At 56.8% G+C, this 23,489-nt stretch overlaps 2 long non-coding RNA genes across 2 annotated transcripts; both read left to right on the top strand.

Moving 5' to 3' along the window:
- The first annotated feature begins 3,047 nt into the window (after window positions 1–3,047).
- On the top strand, window positions 3,048–4,590 carry LOC123358436. Its single transcript, XR_006575730.1, has 3 exons — window positions 3,048–3,314; window positions 3,440–3,956; window positions 4,537–4,590. It is a non-coding gene; the product is annotated as an uncharacterized LOC123358436 (long non-coding RNA).
- Window positions 4,591–6,851: 2,261 nt separating this feature from the next.
- Window positions 6,852–22,255, top strand: LOC123358434. Its single transcript, XR_006575728.1, has 3 exons — window positions 6,852–7,785; window positions 8,375–8,506; window positions 22,198–22,255. It is a non-coding gene; the product is annotated as an uncharacterized LOC123358434 (long non-coding RNA).
- The last annotated feature ends 1,234 nt before the right edge of the window (window positions 22,256–23,489 follow it).

Raw genomic sequence — 23,489 nt, 5'->3', positions numbered from 1 at the left:
TGCTAGGATCACCTTCTCTAGGAATGTTCCCTTAATAACCATTTGGATGCAGTCCTATTGAGGTCTAAGAGATTTGTTTGTGAAAAAGACGAAAAATGAAAGATCTTTTTCTCTGAAAGAGCGTTAACCTTCTGAAAAGTAATTTTTTGTTTTTGTCGGACAGTCCCTTAAAAAACATTCCTGTACGTTTCCTGGCCCTTTCCTTATCATGGCATTACATGTGTTTGAGCAGCTTGTCTTGTTTTCATGCCAAGGCTAAATGTTCCGTAATACAGATAGCGTGATGGAAGGACACTGCTGAGGCTAAGGGATATTGAGCGCCAAACCCTCCCTCTGTGTGAAATCATGGCGCCACTGAAGACGATTTCAAAATTCGTCCTTGGGCTTATTTCCTGCCGAGAGTCGCCACGAGGGAATCTGACCTTCTTTCGGACGATCATACCATGAGAAATTGGTCTTTAGCCTTGATCAGGAATGAATTTTGAAGGCTGACGGAGTCAGTCCCCAATAAGTAGGGTCACAGCACTCATTGTCGCGTTTCTCAGTTTGGTAATTTTCAGAAAGCGATCGCTACCAAACCACTAGGTGAGCTTTCTCATGGCTTTTACACGAAGACTCCATAAGTAATTAGTCACTGGCACTGTTGAGGAATGAATTTCTCATTTGGTAATTTTACTCACACCCGATCTCTACGTAACAAGCAGCAGCTAATCCTAAGGACAGTTAAAGGAACATTCCGTGAGACGTCTGTCACTAGCCCGGTGGTGGGGCTGAGGTGGGCTAGAAGGAAAATTTGGGGGACTATGTCAGAGGTGGGAGAGCGGAGCCGGGCAGTGGGCTGCAGCTGCGCTGCTAGCTGGTGCCACGGGGCGGGTGGCTGCAGCGCTGCGGTCTCCTCAGTGTGCTGCCTGGCAAGGGGCCCCCGGCTCGGGGATCATAAGAGCCCTTGGGGAGCAGGGCCCTGAGTGAGTCAGTCGGGATTGCTGTGAGGAGACTTGACCCTTCTACCTGCTCTGGGCAGTGAACCGCAACGTGTGGAGATATGGCCTGTGGTCTTCTCTTGGCACCCCAGCCCCTTTCTCGGACTCAGGTCTGCACTGCTGCTGGCGTAGGGCTGCCAGAGCTCCGCTTGTAAACCGGACCTGCAGAGTCCGATCAGTAGTACCGAGTAACCCGCCACAATCGGGCAGGAAAAGCAGCTGCTGCTGGAGCAGCACTCAGGAACTGCCCAGCTCAGTCAGAGAGAGGTAACGGTGGGCTGCACTCGGAGGAGGGAGCCTGAAGTGCAAAACGTTTGCAGAGCAAGGCATGTGGCCAGGTCACTTCCGAGACCACCTTACCAGCTTCCTTTGTTCCCCCCTCCTGGAGAATGGGTCTCCCTCCCACATCCTGCCCCAGTCACACACAATCTAATCCTGGGAGAACAGCTGTACCTCCAGCGTCCTGCCCCAATCAGATATATCCCGACCTTGGGCGAACAGCTGTACCTCCAGCGACCTGCCCCAGTCACACACACATATACCGAGCCTGGGAGAACGACGGGTACCTCCTGCGTCCTGCCCCAGTCACACATATCCCGACCTTGGGAGAACAGCTGTACATCCAGTGTCCTGCCCTAGTCAATCCCCCCCAACTGTGGCGCTCCCTCCCGCTTCCTACCACAGTCCACACACATCCCGAGCACAGCTGTCCCTCCCGATCCTTACCGCTTGTGACATTGTACTCTATATGACTTTAGGAAATATGCTGATGAGTTTAAACATAATGTAACTGGAATATGAGTCATGGAAAAGTTCTCTTGTAAAGTAGCATTACAAAGTTTATAATCTACTGAGTGTGCTCATCCTATTTGTATAAATGTAACATTCTTGTCTCTGTATCTAGAAATATGAAATATAACTCTGAGGGACTATTGTACTTATGCAAAATTTGAGCCATTAATGGTGGTTTGGAATCTGGATGGCTCCCATGAAGCAGGACAATTTTCTGCAGCTGGGTGTGTTTTACTTGTAAGTCTCCCTGTAGAAATGTGTGCTGGCAAATGAGAAATGAAGTCTAACAGTGAAATGTGATCCTATCACCTGAACTGGAATCCATCTTTCCATTGAGAGAGAGGGCTGGGAATCCAGAGAGGGACAAAGGTTTCGCGCCTTATGCAAAAGATATATCAACGGGTGGAACAGAACAAACGGAACAGCCATCATGAGGCAACCCCTAGCTACAACCTGAGCTGGAACAAGGCCTGGACCAGGCGGTAAGTATTGTGCCGAGACTAGAAAGGCGTCAAGTCTGTGAAAGAAACGTATGGACCATCTCTGAAGGTGAGTTTTTTATCTGTATTCAGTTGTATTACCGTATTAGACTTAGATTTTATATTATTTTACTTGGTAATTTGCTTTGTTCTCTTTGCTCCTATTTGGAATCTTTTCAAACCTACTATCTGTATTTAATAAAAATCACTTTTTACTTATTAATTAAACCAGAGTATCTCGGGGGGGGCAAACAGCTGTGCATATCACTCTATCCGTGTTATAGCAGGTGAACAGTTTACCCTGTATAAGCTTTAGACAGGGTAATTGGATATATTTTAGAACCCAGTGGGAGACTTCTGAGTGTTAAAGACTGGGACACTTCTGTAAGTTGTTTTCAGGTTATGAGTCATGTGGTTCAGACCCTGGGTCTGTGCTGGCGCAAATGGGCATGTCTCGCTCAACAAGACAGGGTGCTGGCACAACAGATGGCAGTTCCCAGGGGTGTTTCTGTGATCCAAGCCATCACGCTCCCTCAAGGCCTGCTCAGCTCGTGGGGGGAGGGAGGCGAGGAGATCAGCGAGCGACAGGGTGGGGAAGATGGGTATGGGGGCCCTTGAGGAAAGAGAAGGAGCAAGAGCAGTGCTTTCATAAACGAGGTGGAGCAGGGGGCAGGGAAGTTCCACTGCTCAGCATCCAGCTTTCCCAAACTAGAAAGTTAGCAACCCTATGCTGCTGGTGGCTCTGACATGGGGGCGGGGGGGGGGGTGAGAACGGCAGCTTCTGATCAGGCGCTGAGCTCTGGAGGCCGTTGCCAGCAACGTGTCTCCCTAACATTTTACCTTTGCGCTGGAATGGGTGGATACAGGAAGGTTGAAGCAAATTTAGGTTTGGCTAGAGCCCTGTCAAGTCCCCCTCTAACGCTGCCACTCATCTCGGTGAGAGTAACAGTCCTCAGCTGTCCTACCGCTCAATCTCAGGACAGAGCTGAAGTGATTCTCCACCAGTTCTCCCTTGCAGGAAACACAACCCAAGAACATCAAGCGAGTGGCAGGGAATGTAAAGGTAGTTGGCTCCAGTGATTGCTAGTCCAGAAGGATTTGTCCTATGCCTTCCCAAGGGAGTCATGGCTATATGTAAGAGGCACCAGGCTGCTCCCACGTCCAAAATAATCATTGTATTCTCCTTAGGTCTCCCCTAACCAGAATGCTCACATTCGCTGAAGCAAGGTAGAGAGCAATGACCAGGAACGTGGAAAGTGATGTGGAAAGAAGAGGGATGAGGACTGAGTTTCTCTGGTTACACGCCTCTGGAAAGTTGGTTGTCTAGATTGCTCAGGTCCATTTCTTCCAGATCCTCTTCCTGGGGCTGAGCCTCTTGCCCTGCTCCGCTCCACTGGCCTGGAGGAGTCTTCTGCAAGCACTCGAAATAACCCAAGAAAGAGTCTTCACTTCACAAATCTCCACTGATGCGTGAGCACTTGCTCTCCCTGCCTCCCGCTACCATCTGCTCTACATCACCCCCAGTGGACGAACAGTGACGAACAGAAATGGATTCAGCACCTATGGATCAACAGGCTGGTTACACCCATTTCCGCATCACTTTAGTACCACAGTAGGAGTCTCTTGGACTACTCCCACATCTCCTCTCTTGCAGGCTTTTGAGACCAAGCCTGTTGGGATGCACACCTGCCCAGATGTGACCAAGGTTCAGTCATATTCCTACATACAAGTGCTTAATCTTGTCAAAAGACCAAAAAGTCTTTATAAATTTCAAACAGTAATTAGCCCATATATAACTGCTGTCCAAGTGGGGCTTAAAACAGGTCTTCGCATTCAAAAGGTGGTCCAAAATTGTGTGAACATTAGAGAGCTTGGTTAATGTTTAAAAACAAGTTCAATTTGAAATTATTTAAAAAAAATTATTAATAAAATGGAGCATCCTTGGAAGTTTTATTACTGGCAGCATGAATAATTAACAATCAAACCTAGGGCCTTCACTTTAAATCGCCACTGGAAAAACCCTCTCTTTCCCAATTTGGACGTTATGATTCTGTAAGGGTACGTCTTCACTACCCGCTGGATCGGCGGGTAGCAATCGAATTCCCGGAGTTCGATATATCGTGTCTCAGGGTTGCTGGAAGCTAGGCAGTCTGCTTGGGAGTACTGGTAGAGGGGGAGTCCAGAGCTTCTGGATGGACTTGGCTGAAAGTCACTGATTTCTGTGCTAACAAGTTCTATTCTACCCGCTGCATTCCTGTCAACTAATAAACCTTCTGTTTTACCAGCTGGCTGAGAGTCACTGCTGTCTGCTGAGTTGGGGTGCAGGGCTCCGTCCGGGTGGACTCGCTGCAGGAAGCGCACAGTGTGGAAGGGGATGCTGAATGCTCCGAGGTCAGATCCAGGAAGATCGAAGCTGTGTAAGCATCTTGCCCTGGAGACAGTGCGCTCACAGAGCGGAGGGTCCCCCAGAGTCCTGAGTGGCCTTGTATGGGAAGTGCCAGAAAATAACCTGAGGACTCCTTGATTTGGAGACTCTGTGACAGTCAGCGCTCAAACCCATCACCCACAGACCCTCCATTGCCTGCCACAGCACTCAAATCCATCCCCCTTAGACCCACCACAGCCCCCCGTGCCTTGCCACAGCGCTCAAACCCATCCCCCACAGCCCCATCACAGCGACCTTGTTCCCTGCCACAGCGATCAAACCCATCCCCCACAGCCCCATCACTGCCCCCCATTCCCTGCCACAGCCCTCAAACCCATCCCCCAGAGCTCCTCCATTCCCTGCCACAGCCCTCAAAGCCATTCCCCACAGCCCCATCACAGCCCCCCATTCCCTGACACAGTGCTAACAGCCATCCTCCACAGCCCCCCATTCCCTACCTCAGCGCTCAAACCCATCCCCCACAAACTCCGATTACCTGCCACAGCCCTCAGACCCATCCCCCACAACCTCTCATTCCCGGCCAGAGCCCTGAAACCCATTCCCCACAACCTCTCATTCCCTACCATAGCGCTCAAACCCATGCCCCAAAGCCCATCACATCCCCCCCATTCCCTGACACAGTGCTCAAACCCATTCCCCAAATTCCTCCATTCCCTGCCACAGCCCTCAAACCCATCCCCCACACAGCCCGAACACAGCCCCCCCATTCCCTGCCACAGTGGTCAAACCCATCCCCCACAACCTCCCATTCCCTGCCACAGCCCTCGAACCCATCCCCCACAGCCCCACCCCAGCCCCCCATTCCCTGGAACAGCCCTGAAACCCATGCCTCACACCCCCTGCTGCTCTGGCCGGCCCGCAGGTTTGAACATTGTGGCAGGGGACGAGGGGTGGGGCGTGAGGAACGGGTTTGAGTGCGATGGCAGCACACGGTGCGGTTGTGGTGGATGGGTTTCAGCTCTGTGGTGGATGTGGGGGGAATGTGGGGGTGGATTTGAGTGCTAAGGCAGGGCACAGGGGGGCTGTGGTGGGGCTGTGGGGGATGGGTTTGAGCTCTGTGGCAGGGAACGAGGGGTCGGTGGGGGATGGGTTTGAGTGCTGTGTGAGGGAACGAGGCGGCTGTGATTGGGTTGTGGGGGATGGGTTTGAGCGCTGTGGGAGGGAATGGGGGCCTGTGGGGATGGGTTTGAGGGCTGTGGCAGGTAATAGGAGGTTGTGGGGGATGGGTTTGAGTGCTGCGGCAGGGAATGGGGAGCTGTGGGGGATGGGTTTGAGCGCTGTGGTACGGAATGGCAGGTTGTGGGGGATGGGTTTGAGCGTTGTGGCGTGGAAGAATGGGATGTTAGGGAGGATGGGTTTGAGCTCTGTGGCAGGGAACGAGGGGTCTGTGGTGGATGGGTTTGAGCACTGTGACAGGGAATGGGGGTCTGTGGGAGATGGATTTTAGCGCTGTGGCAGGGAATGGGGTGTCTGTGGGGGATGGGTTTGAGCGCTGTATGAGGGAACGAGGCGGCTTTGATGGGTCTGTAGGGGATGGGCTTCAGGGCTGTTCCAGGGAATGGGGGGATGGGGTGGGGCTCTGGCGGATGGGTTTTAGCGCTGTGGCCGGGAATGGGAGGTTGTGGGGGATGGGTTTCAGGGCTGTGGCTGGGAATGGGGGGCAAAGGGGATGGGTTTGATCGCTGTGGGAGGGATTGGGGGGCTGTGGGCGATGGGTTTGATCGCTGTGGCTGGGAATGGGGGGCAAAGGGGATGGGTTTGAGCGCTGTGGGAGGGAATGGGGGTCTGTGGGGGATGGGTTTCAGCGCTGTGTGAGGGAACAGCCGGCAGTGATGGGGCTCTGGAGGTTGGCTTTGATCGCTGTGGCAGGGAGCAAGAGCGCTGTGATGGGGCTTTGCGGGATGGGTTTGAGCGCTGTGGCAGGGCAAGGGGGGTTGGGGTGCGGCTAAGGGGGATGGGTTTGAGAGCTGTGGCAGGGGATGAGGGTATAGGGGCCCTTGAGGAAAGAGAAGGAGCAAGAGCAGTGCTTTCATAAACGAGGTGGAGCAGGGGGCAGGGAAGTTCCACTGCTCAGCATCCAGCTTTCCCAAATTAGAAAGTTAGCAACCCTATGCTTGCTGGTGGCTCTGACATGGGGGCGGGGGGGGGGTGAGAACGGCAGCTTCTGGTCAGGCGCTGAGCTCTGGAGGCCGTTGCCAGCAACGTGTCTCCCTAACATTTTACCTTTGCGCTGGAATGGGTGGATACAGGAAGGTTGAAGCAAATTTAGGTTTGGCTAGAGCCCTGTCAAGTCCCCCTCTAACGCTGCCACTCATCTCGGTGAGAGTAACAGTCCTCAGCTGTCCTACCGCTCAATCTCAGGACAGAGCTGAAGTGATTCTCCACCAGTTCTCCCTTGCAGGAAACACAACCCAAGAACATCAAGCGAGTGGCAGGGAATGTAAAGGTAGTTGGCTCCAGTGATTGCTAGTCCAGAAGGATTTGTCCTATGCCTTCCCAAGGGAGTCATGGCTATATGTAAGAGGCACCAGGCTGCTCCCACATCCAAAATAATCATTGTATTCTCCTTAGGTCTCCCCTAACCAGAATGCTCACATTCGCTGAAGCAAGGTAGAGAGCAATGACCAGGAACGTGGAAAGTGATGTGGAAAGAAGAGGGATGAGGACTGAGTTTCTCTGGTTACACGCCTCTGGAAAGTTGGTTGTCTAGATTGCTCAGGTCCATTTCTTCCAGATCCTCTTCCTGGGGCTGAGCCTCTTGCCCTGCTCCGCTCCACTGGCCTGGAGGAGTCTTCTGCAAGCACTCGAAATAACCCAAGAAAGAGTCTTCACTTCACAAATCTCCACTGATGCGTGAGCACTTGCTCTCCCTGCCTCCCGCTACCATCTGCTCTACATCACCCCCAGTGGACGAACAGTGACGAACAGAAATGGATTCAGCACCTATGGATCAACAGGCTGGTTACACCCATTTCCGCATCACTCTAGTACCACAGTAGGAGTCTCTTGGACTACTCCCACATCTCCTCTCTTGCAGGCTTTTGAGACCAAGCCTGTTGGGATGCACACCTGCCCAGATGTGACCAAGGTTCAGTCATATTCCTACATACAAGTGCTTAATCTTGTCAAAAGACCAAAAAGTCTTTATAAATTTCAAACAGTAATTAGCCCATATATAACTGCTGTCCAAGTGGGGCTTAAAACAGGTCTTCGCATTCAAAAGGTGGTCCAAAATTGTGTGAGTGTATAAACATTAGAGAGCTTGGTTAATGTTTAAAAACAAGTTCAATTTGAAATTATTTTATAAAAAATTATTAATAAAATGGAGCATCCTTGGAAGTTTTATTACTGGCAGCATGAATAATTAACAATCAAACCTAGGGCCTTCACTTTAAATCGCCACTGGAAAAACCCTCTCTTTCCCAATTTGGACGTTATGATTCTGTAAGGGTACGTCTTCACTACCCGCTGGATCGGCGGGTAGCAATCGAATTCCCGGAGTTCGATATATCGTGTCTCAGGGTTGCTGGAAGCTAGGCAGTCTGCTTGGGAGTACTGGTAGAGGGGGAGTCCAGAGCTTCTGGATGGACTTGGCTGAAAGTCACTGATTTCTGTGCTAACAAGTTCTGTTCTACCCGCTGCATTCCTGTCAACTAATAAACCTTCTGTTTTACCAGCTGGCTGAGAGTCACTGCTGTCTGCTGAGTTGGGGTGCAGGGCTCCGTCCGGGTGGACTCGATGCAGGAAGCGCACAGTGTGGAAGGGGATGCTGAATGCTCCGAGGTCAGATCCAGGAAGATCGAAGCTGTGTAAGCATCTTGCCCTGGAGACAGTGCGCTCACAGAGCGGAGGGTCCCCCAGAGTCCTGACTGGCCTTGTATGGGAAGTGCCAGAAAATAACCTGAGGACTCCTTGATTTGGAGACTCTGTGACAGTCAGCTCCAATAATATGGTGATGCGCATAATTCCAGAGGCGATTTAAAGTGAAGACCCCAGGTTTGATTGTTAATTGTACATGCCGCCAGTAATAAAACTCCCATTCCCTGCCATAGCGCTCAAACCCAACCCCCCCACAGCCCCGTCACAGCGACCTCGTTCCCTGCCACAGCGCTCAAACCCATCGCCCACAGCCCCATCACTGCCCCCCATTCCCTGCCACAGCCCTCAAACCCATCCCCCAGAGCTCCTCCATTCCCTGCCACAGCCCGCAAAGCCATTCCCCACAGCCCCATCACAGCCCCCCATTCCCTGCCACAGTGCTAACAGCCATCCTCCACAGCCCCCCATTCCAGGCCACAGTGGTCAAACCCATCCCCCACAACCTCCCATTCCCGGCCACAGCCCACAAACCCATCCCGCACAGCCCGCCCCAGCCCCCCATTCCCTGGAACAGCCCTGAAACTCATCCCTCACACCTCCATCACAGCCGCCTCATTCCCTCACACAGCACTCAAACCCATCCCCCACAGAGCCCCCCAATGCCTGCCGCAGTGCTAAAACCCATCCCCCACAGACCCCTCGTTCCCTGCCACAGCGCTCAAACTCCATCCCCCACAGACCCTCCATTCCCTGCCACAGCACTCAAATCCATCCCCTACAGCCCCACCACAGCCCCCCGTGCCTTGCCACAGCGCTCAAACCCATCCCCCACAGCCCCATCACAGCGACCTTGTTCCCTGCCACAGCGATCAAACCCATCCCCCACAGCCCCATCACTGCCCCCCATTCCCTGCCACAGCCCTCAAACCCATCCCCCACAGCTCCTCCATTCCCTGCCACAGCCCTCAAAGCCATTCCCCACAGCCCCATCACAGCCCCCCATTCCCTGCCACAGTGCTAACAGCCATCCTCCACAGCCCCCCGTTCCCTACCTCAGCGCTCAAACCCATCGCCCACAACCTCCGATTACCTGCCACAGCCCTCAGACCCATCCCCCACAGCCCCCCTTTCCTAGCCAAAGCCCTCAAACCCATCCCCCAAAACCTCTCATTCCCGGCCAGAGCCCTGAAATCCATTCCCCACAACCTCCCATTCCCTGCCATAGCGCTCAAACCCATCCCCCAAAGCCCCATCACAGCCCCCCATTCCCTGCCACAGCCCTCAAACCCATCCCCCACACAGCCCGAACACAGCCCCCCCCATTCCCTGCCACAGTGGTCAAACCCATCCCCCACAACCTCCCATTCCCTGCCACAGCCCTGAAACCCATGCCTCACACCCCATGCTGCTCTGGCCGGCCCGCAGGTTTGAACATTGTGGCAGGGGACGAGGGGTGGGGCGTGAGGAACGGTTTGAGTGCGATGGCAGCACACGGTGCGGTTGTGGTGGATGGGTTTCAGCTCTGTGGTGGATGTCGGGGGAATGTGGGGGTGGATTTGAGTGCTAAGGCAGGGCACAGGGGGGCTGTGGTGGGGCTGTGGGGGATGGGTTTGAGCTCTGTGGCAGGGAACGAGGGGTCTGTGGGGGATGGGTTTGAGTGCTGTGTGAGGGAACGAGGCGGCTGTGATGGGGTTGTGGGGGATGGGTTTGAGCGCTGTGGGAGGGAAGGGGGGGATGGGGGGGGCTGTGGGGGATGGGTTTAAGCGCTGTGGCAGGGCTTGGGGATCTGTGGGGGTGGGTTTGAGTGCTGTGTGAGGGAAGGAGGGGGCTGTAATGGGGGTGTGAGGGATGGGTTTCAGGGCTGTTCCAGGGAATGGGAGGCTGGGGATGTGCGGGATGGGTTTGAGCGCTGTGACAGGGAATGGGGGTCTGTAGAGGATGGGTTTGAGCGCTGTGGGAGGGAACAAGGTCGCTGTGATGGGGCTGTGGGGCATGGGTTACAGGGCTGTGTGAGGTAACCCATCCTACACAGCCCTCATTACCTACCACAGCCCCCAAACCCATCCCCCACAGCCCCCATTCCTGACACATTGCTGAAACCCATCCCTCACAACCTCCCATTCCCTGCCACAGCCCTCAAACCCATCCCCCACAGCCCCCATTCCCTGCCACACCGCTCAAACCCATCCCCACACTCCCATCACAGCAACATCGTTCCCTGCCACAGCCCTCAAACCCATCCCCCACACAGCCCCATCACAGCCCCCCATTCCCGGCCACAGCGCTCAATCCCATCCCCCACAACCTCCCATTCCTGCCACAGCCCTCAAACCCATCTCCCACAGCCCCACCCCAGCCCCCATTCCCTGGAACAGCCCTGAAACTCATCCCTCAGACCCCCATCACAGCCGCCTCGATCCCTCACACACCAATCAAACCCATCCCACACAGACCCTCCATTCCCTGCCACAGCACTCAAATCCATCCCCCTTAGCCCCACCACAGTCCCCCGTGCCTTGCCACAGCGCTCAAATCCATCCCCCACAGCCCCATCACAGCGACCTTGTTCCCTGCCACAGTGATCAAACCCATCCCCCACAGCCCCATCACTGCCCCCCATTCCCTGCCACAGCCCTCAAACCCATCCCCCAGATCTCCTCCATTCCTGCCACAGCCCTCAAAGCCATTCCACACAGCCCCATCACAGACCCCCATTCCCTGACACAGTGATAACAGCCATCCTCCACAGCCCCCATTCCCTACCTCAGCGCTCAAACCCATCCCCCACAAACTCAGATTACCTGCCACAGCCCTCAGACCCATCCCCCACAGCCCCCCTTTCCTAGCCAAAGCCCTCAAACCCATCCCCCACAACCTCTCATTCCCGGCCAGAGCCCTGAAACCCATTCCCCACAACCTCCCATTCCCTGCCATAGCGCTCAAACCCATCCCCCAAAGCCCCATCACAGCCCCCATTCCCTGACACAGTGCTCAAACCATTCCCCAAATTCCTCCATTCCCTGCCACAGTGGTCAAACCCATCCCCCACACAGCCCGAACACAGCCCCCCCATTCCCTGCCACAGTGGTCAAACCCATCCCCCACAACCTCCCATTCCCTGCCAAAGCCCTCGAACCCATCCCCCACAGCCCCACCCCAGCCCCCCATTCCCTGGAACAACCCTGAAACCCATGCCTCACACCCCCTGCTGCTCTGGCCGGCCCGCAGGTTTGAAAATTTTGGCAGGGGACGAGGGGTGGGGCGTGAGGAACGGGTTTGAGTGCGATGGCAGCACACGGTGCGGTTGTGGTGGATGGGTTTCAGCTCTGTGGTGGATGTGGGGGGAATGTGGGGGTGGATTTGAGGGCTGTGGCAGGTAATAGGAGATTGTGGGGGATGGGTTTGAGCGCTGTGGGAGGGAATGGGGGCCTGTGGGGATGGGTTTGAGGGCTGTGGCAGGTAATAGGAGGTTGTGGGGGATGGGTTTGAGTGCTGCGGCAGGGAATGGGGAGCTGTGGGGGATGGGTTTGAGCGCTGTGGTACGGAATGGCAGGTTGTGGGGGATGGGTTTGAGCGTTGTGGCGTGGAAGAATGGGATGTTAGGGAGGATGGGTTTGAGCTCTGTGGCAGGGAACGAGGGGTCTGTGGGGGATGGGTTTGAGCACTGTGACAGGGAATGGGGGTCTGTGGGATATGGGTTTTAGCGCTGTGGCAGGGAATGGGGTGTCTGTGGGGGATGGGTTTGAGCGCTGTATGAGGGAACGAGGCGGCTTTGATGGGGCTGTAGGGGATGGGCTTCAGGGCTGTTCCAGGGAATGGGGGGATGGGGTGGGGCTCTGGCGGATGGGTTTTACCGCTGTGGCCGGGAATGGGAGGTTGTGGGGGATGGGTTTCAGGGCTGTGGCTGGGAATGGGGGGCAAAGGGGATGGGTTTGATTGCTGTGGGAGGGATTGGGGGGCTGTGGGCGATGGGTTTGAGGGCTGTGGATGGGAACGAGGGGTCTCCGGGGGATGGTTTTGAGCGCTGTGACAGGGAATGGGGGTCTGTAGGGGATGGGTTTGAGCGCTGTGGGAGGGAATGGGGTGCTGTAGGGGATGGGTTTGAGAGCTATGGCAGGGGATGGAGGGTCTGTGGGGGGGGGTTCAGGGCTGTGGCTGGGAATGTGGGGTTGTGGGGGATGGGTTTGAGCGCTGTGGTAGGGAATGGGCGTGTGTGGGGGATGGCTTTGAGCGCTGTGATAGGGAATGTGGGGCTGTGGGGGATGGGTTTGAGGGCTGTGTGAGGTAATGGGAGGTTGTGGGGGATGGGTTTGATCGCTGTGGCAGGGAACAAGGTCGCTGTGATGGGGCTGTGGGGCTTGCGTTTCAGGGCTGTGGCTGGGAATGGGGGGCTGTGGGGTGTTATGTCCTAGGCGCAGCCGGTGTAGGAAGCAATCACTTGAGGCCAGAAAGCAGACAGCTAACCAAAACCTCCATTTTATTTACAGACACAGAGAGCTCACTCAGCCGGTTGAAACCGGCTGAGCTATCCCTTAATAGTCTAACTCAGTTGCCATAGTAAACAAAACCCATGACAACCAAATACACAACATGGGGGATGGTTTTTCAGGGCTGTGTGAGGAAATGCGAGGTTGTGAGGGATGGGTTTGAGCACTGTGGGAGGGACTGGGGCGCTGTGATGTGGCTCTGGGGAATGGGTTTGAGGGCTGTGGAAGAGAATGGAGGATCTCTGGGGGATGGGTTTGAGCACTCTGGCAGGGAATGGGGGGCTGTGATGGGGCTGTGGGGGATGGTTTTTAAGCGCTGTGGCAGGGAACGAGGTCGCTGTGCTGGGGCTGTGGGGGATGGGTTTGAGTGCTGTGGCTTGGAATGGGGGTCTGTGAGGGATGGCTTTGAGGGCTGTGTGAGGTAATGGGAGGTTGTGAGAGATGGGTTTGAGCGCTGTGGGAGGGAATGGGGGGCTGTGATGTGGCTCTGGGGGATGGGTTTTGAGGGCTGTGGCAGGGAATGGAGGATCTCTGGGGGATGGGTTTTGAGCACTGTTGCATTGAATGGGGGGCTGTGATGGGGCTGTGGGGGATGGGTTTAAGCGCTGTGGCAGGGCTTGGGGATCTGTGGGGGATGGGTTTGAGTGCGGTGTGAGGGAAGGAGGCGGCTGTAATGGGGGTGTGAGGGATGGGTTTCAGGGCTGTTCCAGGGACTGGGAGGCTGGGGCTGTGGGGGATGGGTTTGAGCGCTGTGACAGGGAATGGGGGGTCTGTAGAGGATGGGTTTGAGCGCTGTGGGAGGGAACAAGGTCGCTGTGATGGGGCTGTGGGGCATGGGTTTCAGGGCTGTGTGAGGTAACCCATCCTACACAGCCCCCATTACCTACCACAGCACTCAAACCCATCCCCCACAGAACCCCATTCCCTCCCACAGCGCTCAAACCCATCGTCTACAGACCCCCATTCCCTGCCACAGCCCTCAAACCCATCCCCCACAGCCCCCATTCCCTGCCACACCGCTCAAACCCATCCCCCACACTCCTATCACAGCAACATCGTTCCCTGCCACAGCCCTCAAACCTATCCCCCACACAGCCCCATCACAGCCCCCCATTCCCGCCACAGCCCGCAATCCCACCCCCCACCACCTCCCCTGCCCGCCACAGCCCTCAAACCCATCTCCCACAGCCCCACCCCAGCCCCCCATTCCCTGGAACAGCCCTGAAACTCATCCCTCAGACCCCCATCACAGCCGCCTCGATCCCTCACACAGCAATCAAACCCATCCCCCACAGACCCTCCATTCCCTGCCACAGCGCTCAAATCCATCCCCCTTAGCCCCACCACAGCCCCCCGTGCCTTGCCACAGCGCTCAAACCCATCCCCCACAGCCCCCCCACAGCGACCCCCATTCCCTGCCACAGCCCTCAAACCCATACCCCAGAGCTCCTCCATTCCCTGCCACAGCCCTCAAACCATTCCCCACAGCCCCATCACAGCCCCGCCCATTCCCTGACACAGTGCTAACAGCCATCCTCCACAGCCCCCCATTCCCTACCTCAGCGCTCAAACCCATCGCCCACAACCTCCGATTACCTGCCACAGCCCTCAGACCCATCCCCCACAGCCCCCCTTTCCTAGCCAAAGCCCTCAAACCCATTCCCCACAACCTCCCATTCCCTGCCATAGCGCTCAAACCCATCCCCCAAAGCCCCATCACAGCCCCCCATTCCCTGACACAGTGCTCAAACCCATTCCCCAAATTCCTCCATTCCCTGACACAGCCCTCAAACCCATCCCCCACACAGCCCGAACACAGCCCCCCCATTCCCTGCCACAGTGGTCAAACCCATCCCCCACAACCTCCCATTCCCTGCCACAGCCCTCGAACCCATCCCCCACAGACCCACCCCAGCCCCGCATTCCCTGGAACAGCCCTGAAACCCATGCCTCACACCCCCTGCTGCTCTGGCCGGCCCGCAGGTTTGAACATTGTGGCAGGGGACGAGGGGTGGGGCGTGAGGAACGGGTGTGAGTGCGATGGCAGCACACGGTGCGGTTGTGGTGGATGGGTTTCAGCTCTGTGGTGGATGTGGGGTTATTGGGGGGGTGTATTTGTGTGCTAAGGATGGGCACTGGGGGGCTTTGGTGGGGCTGTGGGGGATGGGTTTGAGCTCTGTGGCAGGGAACGAGGGGTCTGTGGGGGATGGGGTTGAGGGCTCGGTGAGGGACCGAGGCGACTGGGGAGGCGCTGTGGGGGATGGGTTTCAGGGCTGTTCCAGGGAATGGGGGGATGGGGTGGGGATCTGGCGGATGGGTTTGAACGCTGTGTCCGGGAACGGGAGGTTGTGGGGGATGGATTTCAGGGCTGTGGCTGGCAATGGGGGGCTCTGCGGGATGGGTTTGAGGGCTGTGGCAGGTAATAGGAGTTCGTGGGGGATGGGTTTGAGCGCTGTGGGAGGGAATGGGGGGCTGTGGGGATGGGTTTGAGCACTGTGGCAGGGAATGGGGGCCTGTCATGGGGCTGTGGGGGATGGGTTTGAGGGCTTGTGGCAGGGAATGGGGGGCTGTGGGGGATGGGTTTGAGGGCTGTGGCAGGTAATAGGAGGTTGTGGGGGATGGGTTTGAGCGCTGTGGGAGGGAATGGGGGCCTGTGGGGATGGGTTTGAGGGCTGAGGCAGGGAAATGGCAGTTTTGGGGGATGGGTTTGAGTGCTGCGGCAGGGAATGGGGAGCTGTGGGGGATGGGTTTGAGCGCTGTGGTAGGGAATGGCAGGTTGTGGGGGATGGGTTTGAGCGTTGTGGCGTGGAAGAATGGGATGTTTAAGGAGGATGGGTTTGAGGCTCTGTGGCAGGGAACGAGGGGTCTGTGGGGGATGGGTTTGAGCACTGTGACAGGGAATGGGGAGTCTCTGGGAGATGGATTTTGGCGCTGTGGCAGGGAATGGGGTGTCTGTGGGGGATGGGTTTGAGCGCTGTGTGAGGGAACGAGGCGGCTTTGAGGGGGCTGGAGGGGGTGGGCTTCAGGGCTGTACCGGGGAAGGGGGGGCTGGGGTGGGGCTCTGGCGGATGGGTTTTTAGCCGCTAGTGGGAGGGAATGGGGGGCTGTGGGCGATGGGTTTGAGCGCTGTGGGAGGGAAGGGGGGGGCTGTAGGGGATGGGTTGAGAGCTGTGGTAGGGAATGGGGGTTTGTGGGGGGGGTTTGATCGCTGTGGTAGGGGAATGGGGGTCTGTGGGGGAATGGGTTTGAGCGCTGTGGTAGGGAATGGGCGTGTGTGGGGGATGGCTTTGAGCGCTGTGATAGGGATATGGGGGTCTGTGGGGGATGGGTTTCAGCGCTGTGTGAGGGAACAGCCGGCAGTGAGTGCGGCTCTGGAGGTTGGCTTTGATCTGCTGTGGCAGGGAGCAAGAGCTCTGTGATGGGGCTTTGCGGGATGGGTTTGAGCGCTGTGGCAGGGCAAGGGGGGCTGGGGTGCGGCTAAGGGGGATGGGTTTGAGCGCTGTGACAGGGAATGGGGGTCTGTAGAGGATGGGTTTGAGCGCTGTGGGAGGGAACAAGGTCGCTGTGATGAGGCTGTGGGGCATGGTTTCAGGGCTGTGTGAGGTAACCCATCCTACACAGCCCCCATTACCTACCACAGCCCCCAACCCCATCCCCCACAGCCCCCATTCCTGCCACATTGCTGAAACCCATCCCTCACAACCTCCCATTCCCTGCCACAGCACTCAAACCCATCCCCCCACAGCCCCCATTCCCAGCCACACCGCTCAAACCCCTCCCCCACACACCCAACACAGCAACAACGAACCCAGCCACAGTGTTCACACCCAGCCCCCACAAGCCTCATGACAGCCCACCATTCCCTCCCACAGTGTTCAAACCCATCCCCCAAGCTCCTCCATTCCCTGCCACAGCCCTCAAACCCATCCCCCACATAGCCCCATCACAGCCCCCCATTCCCGGCCACAGCGCTCAATCCCATCCCCACACAACCTCCCATTCCTGCCCACAGCCCCTCAAAACCCATCTCCCACAGCCCCACCCCAGCCCCCATTCCCTTGAACAGCCCTGAAACCCCATCCCTCAGACCCCCATCACAGCCGCCTCGATCCCTCACACTGGAGTCAAACCCATCCCCCACAGAACCCCATTCCCTGCCACAGCGCTCAAACCCATCCCCCACAGACCCTCCATTCCCTGCCAGAGCTCTCAAATCCCTCCCCCTTAGGCCCACCCCGTGCCCCCTTGCGTTGACTCAGCGCTCAAACCCATCCCCCACAGCCCCATCACAACGACCTTGTTCCCTGCCACAGCGATCAAACCCATAACCCACAGCCCCATCACTGCCCCCCATTCCCTGCCACAGTGCTCAAACCCATCCCCCACAAGCTCTTCATTCCTGGCCAGAGCCCCTCAAAATCATTCCCCACTCCGTCCCATTCCCTGCCATAGAGCTCAAACCCATCCCCCACAGCCCCATCACAGCGAACTCGTTCCCTGGCACAGTGCTCAAAAACCCATCCCCCACAGCGCCATCACTGCGACCTCGTTCCCTGCCACAGCACTTAAACCCATCCCCCACAGCCCCATCACCGCCCCCATTCCCTCCCACCGCGCACAAACCCATCCCACACAACCGCCCAATACATCACACACCCCACCAACACATCCCCCACAGCATCCATTCCCTGCCACATTGCTGAAACTCAGCCATCACAACGTCCCATTCCCTGCCACAGCCCTCAAACCCATCCCCCACAGCCCCCATTCCCTGCCACAGCGCTCAAACCATTCCCCCACAGCCCCATCACAGCGACATCCTTCCCTGCCACAGTGCTCAAAACCCATCCCCTACAGCTCCCTCATAGAGACCTCGTTCCCTGCCACAGTGTTCAAACCCATCCCCCACACTCCCATCACATCCAACATCGTTCCCTGCCACAGTGTTCAAACCCATCCCCCACAGCCTCCTCACAGTCCCCCATTCCCTCCCACAGTGTTGAAACCCATCCCCCAAGCTCCTCCATTCCCTGCCACAGCCCTCAAACCCATTCCCCCAGCACCATCTCAGCCCCCCTTCAGTGCCGCAGTGCTAAAAGGCATCCCCCACAGCCCCCCATTCCCTCCCACAGCGCTCAAACCCATCCCCCACAGCCCCATCACAGCCCTCCATTCCCCTGCCACAGTGCTCAAACCCATCCCCCAAGCTCCTCCATTCCCTGCCACAGCCCTCAAACCCATCCCCCAGAGCCAAATCACAGCCCCCCATTCCCTCCCACAGCGCTCAAACCCATCCCTCACAACCTCCCATTACCTCACACAGCTCTCAAACCCATCCCCCACAGACCCCCATGCCAAAGCCACAGCACTCAAACCCATCCCCCACAACCCGATCACAGCGACCTCGTTCCCTGCCACAGCGCTCAAACCCATCTCCCACAGCCCCATCCACAGCGACCTCGTTCCCTACCACAGAGCTCAAACCCATCCCCCACTGCTCCATCACAGCAACCTTCTTCTCTCCCACAGTGATCAAACCCATCCCCCACAGCCCCAACACACCCACCCATTCCCTGACAGAGTGCTCAACCCATCCCCCAGAGCTCCTCCATTCCCTGGCACAGCCCTGAAACACATCCCCCCCCGACCATCCCTTCCCAACCACACCCCTCCAACCCATTCCCCACAGCAACATCACATCCCCCCATTCTCTCTCACAGCACTCAAACCCATCCCTCACCACCTCCCATTACCTCACACAGCCCTCAAACCCATCCCCCACAGCCCCCATTCCCAGCCACAGCCGTGAAACACATCCTCAACAATCTCTCATTCCCGGCCAGAGCCCTCAAACCCATTCCCCACAACCTCTCATTCCCTGCCATAGCGCTGAGACCCATCCCCCACAGCCCGTGAACAGGGACCTCGTTCGCTGCCACAAGCGATCAAACCCATCCCCTCACAGCCCTAATCACAGCCCCCCCCCCCAATTCCATGCCTCAGTGTTCCAAACCCATCCCCCAAGCTTCCTCCATATCCCTGCATCTCAGCCCTCAAACCCCATTCCCCCGGAGCCACCCCCCAGCGCACCGAAAAAAAAAGAATATTAATAAAAAAAAAAAAACAAATTTCTCCTCCCACAGCGCTCAAACCTCCATCCTCACAACCCTCCCATTTTCCCTCACACAGCCCTGAAAACCATCCCCCACAGCCCCCCAATCCCAGCCACAGCCCTGAAAAACCCATGCCCCACAGCCTCCATCACAGTGACCTTGTTCCCTGTCCACAGCTATCAAACCCATCCCCCACAACCTCCCTATTACCATCACTCAGCCCTCAAACCTATCCCCCACAGCATCGTCTTATTCCCAGACCACAGCCCTCAAACCCACCTCCCACCACAGACCCTCCCAGCCCTGCCAACAGCGCTCAAACGCCATCCCCCCTTAGCCCCACCACCAGCCCCCCTTTTTTTTTTTTTTGGCCCCTGCCACGAGCGCATCAAAACCCATCCCGCAAAGCCCCATCACAGCTCTCTTGCTCCCTGCCATAGGCGATCAAAGGCCAAACCCACAGCCCCGATCACTGCCGCCATGTTCCCTCACACAGCGCTGTGAAACCCATCCACCAAACAGACCCCCATATCCCTACCACAGCGCTAAAACCCCATCTCCCACAGACACCCCGTTCCTGTCACTGGACAGCGCTCAATCCCATCCCCACACAGACCCCTCATTCCCTGCCACAGAGCTCAAACCCCAATACATCCATAACATCCCATTCTTCCACGCCCACACATGACTCAAAACCCATCCCCCACAACCTGCCATTCCCTACCAACATTGCTCAAAACCATCCCCCATAGTAGCTCCCCATTCCCTGCCACAGCCAACTCAAAACCCCATCCCCCACTAACCTCCTATTGACCTGCCCACAACACCCCTCAAACCCATCGCCCACAGCCCCCCATTCCCAGTCACAGCCCTTCAAACCCATCGCCCACAACCTCATCATTCCTGGCCACAGTCCTCAACACCCATCCCCCACAGCCCCCCATTCCCAGCCACAGCACTCAAACCCATCCCCCACAACCTCCTATTACCTGCCCACAAGCCCTCAAACCCATTCGCCCAGCCCAGAAGCAGCCCCCATTCCCTCTCACACCGCCCTCAAACCCATACCCCCCACAACGCTCTCATTCCTGGCCAACAAGCCCTCCACCCCATGGCCCCCACAACCCTCCCATTCCCGGCCACAGGTGCTCAAAACCCATCCGCCAGATCCTCCACCCCAATTCCCCCCATTCCCTGGAACAGCCCTGAAACCCATCCCCCATCAATACCCCATCACAGCCGCCTCGTTCCCTCACACAGCACTCAAAAAAACCCAATCCCCCACAGACCGCCATTACCCTGCCACAGCGATCACAACCAATCCCCCCACAGACCTCTTGTTACATGCACAGAGCTCAAAACCCATCCCCCCCAACAGCCCCACCACAGCAACCCCCCCTGTGCCCTGCCTTAGCACTCAAATCCAACCCCCACAGGTCCCCCCACATCCACCACAGAGCTGAAACCCATCCCCCACAACCGGCACCGTCGGCCCTGCCATCGCACCTGAAAACCCGGTCCTCACGAAAACCCCACCCCTCGACCCCCGCCCACAATGTTCAAACCTGCCGGCCGGGCCAGAGCAAGCGAATGTGTGTGTGTGGGGGGGGGAACGAAACAAACCAGCGAAACCAAAAACAAAAAAGTACACAAAAAAAAACCCGCGGGGGCGTCCGAAAGACAGCTAATGCTGCCCTCTTGCAATCTGCTGCCCCAAGCACGAGCTTAAGCTTGGCTGGTGCCGGCCCTGGTGTTACCCCTCTGTTGGCTGATCCCAGATCTTTCTCTCCTCTCTTGCATTCTCTGATCTGCTATCCGGACTCTCCCAGGGAATCCTTCCTCCCACTCATTAAGTTTGGCTGTTCCATAGTCTGCCTGGGTACCAGGCCTTGCACAGATAGAAATCTGCTAAGAGCAAAGGATTGAAGAGGGCAGCAGGACATCCGGCCATGAAACACTTGCTAAGTGGCCCCCTCTAGGACTTGAGCTCCCAATCCTGGGTTTAGCAGGCCAATGCTCAAACCACTGAGCTATCCCTGCCGCCCAGCTTTGGACCCACCTGGCCACTAACATTCCCGGAGCTGTCAGTGCAGGGGGATGGAGCTGGGACTGTCAGCCAGAAGCTCTGCAAGGTTGCATTAAGCACTAACTGTGAAAGACCAGGCCTGGCTGGGTACTGAGAGACTGAAACCCCTGTGAGATGCACAATTAATGGGCCTCTGAGAAAAGTCCATTGGCTCCTTTCTAGGGAGACCCTGAGATACAGGAGGAGCCTCAGGGAATTCAGGCTGCCTTCTTGGTTCCTAGGGGGACACTGGGGTTTCCTGGAGGGATTTGGTTCCCTCACGGCTGTTCCATCCATGCTACCAAGTGCCTTTGCAGCAGGGGTCTGGGGGGGAGGTTTTCTTGGGTGTGGTGACTTGAGCCTGGCATGCTCTGCATGGATCAGGGGTTTTCAGAGCCCCCTTTTCCAATCAGCTATTCTTCCACCCTGAGCACACAAGTCTCAGCTCCATGGAGAGTGAAGAGGCTCGTTTGCGTGAGCACGTACGCCTGCCCGCTGACCCTCCCCTGCCATTCACTTTTCCTGCAGCACATCCATTTCTGGGTCCTCTCCATGAAGACCCAGGGCCATACAGAGCAAGTGCTGCCCTAGCTTTCAAATTCGCCACCTCCCTGCCGTGGATTTGACATAAAGTGACCCTTTTGACCCCAGCAACCTGCACGAGTCAGAGCTTGAGTCAAGTTCCGCATCCCTTGGCTAATTGGTCCCCCACCCCGGGTCCGTATGGGACTGCCATTCCATGTAGGCCAGTGGCTGGCAGATTTGTGTCCTGACCTGGGGGCCCTTGTTATTCTGGAGCATGCGAGAGCAGCGAGCCTTGGCTCAGCGAGGGCCCTTGTCCTGGTCCCCCTTTGCTCCAAGCTCCCTTAGGAGGCAGAGAAAGAGGGTCTCCGCCTCCTCTAGCCCCAAGCCGCCTCCTACCAGAGGGGCTGGGAGCAGAGCTCTGGGCCCAGTGGAGCTGGAGAGCTGAAGGGAGAATGTTTTGATGGATTCCCCTCTCCTCTTCCTGCCACCAGTGCTCCTCCGACTTCCCCAAGGCAGGCGACTTTGTGCTGCAGCTGAGTCTCTATGTATCTCACCCAGCCAATAACATCAGCAGCCGGCAAGAGCCAGGGGCGAAGATCTATGGGCTGCCCAACAGGCTCTTCCTGCCCGAAGAGGGGTAAGAAACCCAGCCGGGCAATGGGGACCTCCATGGAAACGAGCCTCTCGGAGACCCTAGCTCCTGCTGGGGCCCCTTGGGACGCCTATAGAACGTAAAGGCCTCTCTATTTAGACCCACTGTAGCGGGTCAGAAGGAACCCCAATAGAAACAAGGCCCCTACTTTGAGACTACCCTCAGCTGGGCAATGGGACCCTACAGAAAGAAAGGCCCCCTCCTCTGAGACCCCACCCCACCTTAGATGGTGTGTACTCTTTCTCTTCCCCTCTCTCTGAATTAGGGAGGTGAATGTGAAAGTGCCAGGGAAATTGGCTGCTTTATCTCAGAACCCAGCTCGACCCCCAATCCAGGGAAATCATCCCTCTGAACAGGGCAAGCTAGCTAGTGAGGGGACAGGGACTAGTTATTGTAGGCATGTGGCGGGACAGAGCCCATCATGAGGGCAGGCGCTGAAGGGAAAGGACACAAAGCTTGTCGGATGTCGACCAGTAGGGCCTGACTTCAGTGGGGGGGGGGGTTTCTCGGTAGTAGAAGACTCCACCATTAACAGGCACCCAGTTCCCAGAAGCTCAATGGCCATAAGGTCCCCATGATTACATGCGATGACTGAAAACAAATCCCCCTTCTGGTATTAAACTACCCTGGTGAGGACCCCTGTGAGTCCATTGGGTCCATGGAGGCCACCAGGACCCCGGCCATGGTGTACCCAGCAATTGGGAACAGAAGGAAACAGCAACTGAAAATCCGGAATGCCAAATGGGCCCCAAATGGGTGTGTCCTTCTCCCCCAGGGCTGAACATCAGAGAGGCGAAGAGAGCTGTGGTTCCGGGATGGGCTCCAGGACACCGAGCGCCTGGGCTATAGGAACATGGCCAGGATGGGGGGAGGTAAGGAAGTCTCCACCGGTGCTCAGGTGTCTCCGCCCTGCAGTGAGCGTGTCATGGATACAGGGCAAGAGTCCCTGCTACTTGTTTCCAGCAAGAGTGTGGTGAGGCTCATGGGAATGTCAGTGAGGGGAGGCGTGGTAATGAGGCCAGATCTAAAAGAGCCCCTAATCTCTAGTGGGTGAGCTAGCAGGAGAAAGTGCTGCTGGGAGCTGTAGCGTGTCCTTTGTTTTGTCTGGGGTTCCAGAGTGCGCAGACACTT

The sequence above is a fragment of the Mauremys mutica genome, unplaced genomic scaffold, assembly GCF_020497125.1.
Source record: "Mauremys mutica isolate MM-2020 ecotype Southern unplaced genomic scaffold, ASM2049712v1 Super-Scaffold_100054, whole genome shotgun sequence".
NCBI lineage: Eukaryota > Metazoa > Chordata > Testudines > Geoemydidae > Mauremys > Mauremys mutica.
Note: the sequence above shows the minus strand (reverse complement) of the source record. Positions and strands in the feature narration are given on the sequence as shown.